The 2,229-nt window shown below is 70.2% G+C and overlaps 1 long non-coding RNA gene across 1 annotated transcript; it reads left to right on the top strand.

The window, feature by feature from the left end:
• Positions 1-983: 983 nt before the first annotated feature.
• LOC149523309 (uncharacterized) lies at positions 984-1,926 on the top strand. The gene is made up of 3 exons (XR_016347198.1): positions 984-1,107; positions 1,642-1,709; positions 1,821-1,926. It is a non-coding gene; the product is annotated as an uncharacterized LOC149523309 (long non-coding RNA).
• Positions 1,927-2,229: the final 303 nt, after the last annotated feature.

The raw sequence follows: 2,229 nt of genomic DNA, 5'->3' as shown, positions 1-2,229 counted from the left end.
TGGGCAGGCGGGACCCAGCCCAGCGGGGCAGCCGGGTAGGGTGGCTCCGGGGCCTCCTCTGTGGAGAGAAACACCTGCCCCGGGAGCCCAGCCCCCATTACCACCAGGGGGCATCGCCCTGCCCGGCCCCCGGGGACCTGCCAGTCTCCGGGAGCCCCCAGCCCGTCGCTCCCCCCACCAGCCCCTGCAGCTGTGGGTCCAGGTCCGTCAGCAGCAGCGCCTGGGCCTCCAGCTGCAGCCGGGCCACCTCCCGCAGCCGCTCAGACCCAGGTGAGGGGCCGTGAACACGCTGGGCCCAGGGGCTCACCCAGTACACGGGGGGGGGGGCGGGGAGGGGCAGCCCCAGTGTCTGCCCCGCAGCCAGGGCAATGGATGGGGGCGGGGGCTGATTGGCTCTCTTGTTCCTGGTGGGGGCTCTGCTGAGGGCGTTGGCAGATGTGAGGGTGGAAGGGGGATGGGTCCCTGCGAGGGGCGTGTGGGGCCCAACCTGCCCTGGGTCCCTGACATGGGGGCGCGTGACCCCTGCTGGCCGCTGGAGTCACCCTGGTCCCTTCCCTCCCGCACAGAGCCCCCCTGCGCCTCGGCGGAGCTCTGCCAGGAGCGGGTGGACTCCCGGGTGGAGGAAGGGGCCATCTATGACATCGAAGAGCAGCTCCACACCCGGGACACGGTAGGAACCTTCTCCACATGAGGGGGAGCCGAGATTGTCCGGCCCCTTCCCAGCACGTCCCCCCCCCTCCGGGAGGGGCTTGTCCCTGGGGATCCCACTGGGGCCCCTTCTCCTGCATGACCTGGGCCCCCCAAGCTGGGGGCTCTTGTCATGCACCAGCTGGGCCCCCACAAGCCTGAGGCAGCAGTTGGGTGGGGAGTGTGGGTGCTTGGACAACCAGCAGCTCCCACCTCCACTCCTGGGAGACCTGAGCCCTGCAGCTGTCAGTGGGGGGCAGGCAGGCCCCAGGCTCACAGACTCTCTCTGGGGTGCAGAGCCCAGCCGCCCTGCAGCGGTTCCTGCTGGCCGTCACCCCCGCCTGCCTTGCCGCCCTCCAAAGGGGCGAGGACACCCTGGCGCCGCGCTGCTGCAAGGACACCATGGTGGCCAGGATCATTGTAAGCGAGTCGCGGCGGCCGGGAGGAGGGGAGGGGATACGTGGGGTGGACGCGGGTCTGCCTGAGCGATGGCGGCGGGTGGGGGTGCTGGAAACGGGATGGGTGGAGCCAGGAGGGCTGGAGGTGGACATGGGGAGGGTGGGTGGGGATGCTGGAGGAGGGAGGGACACAGAAATGGGGCAGGTGTGGGGTGCCGGACAGGAAGGGGGATTCGGGACAGGGAGGGGTCTCCCCGGGCCATGGGGGGCTGGAAGGGAGCCGAGCGGGCTGCTGGGGATGCGCCTGGGGAGCAGGGATGAGGAGGTTCAGAGGCTGGTCACCAGGGCAGGGAGGGGCAGGAGACGGCCTGGGGACAAGGATTGAGCTGGTCCCAGTTTGGGAGGGGGGTGCTGGGAGGGGCCCTGTGTCGGGCAGGGGGGCTACAGGGCAGCGGGAGGCAGTGGGGTTGGATCCTGCTGGGTGGGGGCGCTGGCCGTGTGAGCGTCTCTTGGGGGCCCAGCCTCACACGCCCCTTTTTCCCCTTGGGTCTCACAGGAGATCATGGAGGACTCGCCCCCCCCGCTGGTCTTGGCCGACTGCCTCAACGCCGCCTGCAGCCTCAGGTACCGACCCCCCCGCCGACTCCCCCCCAGAGCAGATCCCCTGGCCAGGGAGTGGGAAAGTCTCTGTCTCCTGCTGCTGAATTAATAGTCTCTGCCCCTCTCTCCTGCCAGCACCTTGCAGCCTCCCCTGCGGGCCCAGCTCCTGAGCCCCCTGCTGACGGCGGCCGTGGGACAGACTGTGTCTGGGGACTGGCAGCAGGAGCCCATCCACACTCAGGTACGTCCCTCCGGGCCCTGCTCCCGGGCTGGGCTGGAGCTCCAGAGAGGGGGGGGGGGGAGAGGGAGGGAAGAAGCTGCAGGTTTGGATCCTTCCCTCCAGGGTTCCCGTTGCTCTCCCGGGGGGCCCGACCCTTCCATGCCCAGCCTGGGCTCCTCCCTGCTCTGCGAGGCGGCTCAGACCCTGCTCAAGGCTGCACCCCGGAGCCAGCGGGTGGCCTGGATCCCCCAACCCCCCTCTGACCCAGGGCTCCCCCTTGTCTTGCAGCAGTTCATCCGGGCCCTTCCCTACGACCTCCAGGCC

The sequence above is a fragment of the Pelodiscus sinensis genome, chromosome 18, assembly GCF_052426305.1.
Source record: "Pelodiscus sinensis isolate ZL-2025 chromosome 18, ASM5242630v1, whole genome shotgun sequence".
Classification (NCBI taxonomy): domain Eukaryota; kingdom Metazoa; phylum Chordata; order Testudines; family Trionychidae; genus Pelodiscus; species Pelodiscus sinensis.
This window is presented reverse-complemented; position numbering and strand designations above follow the sequence as displayed.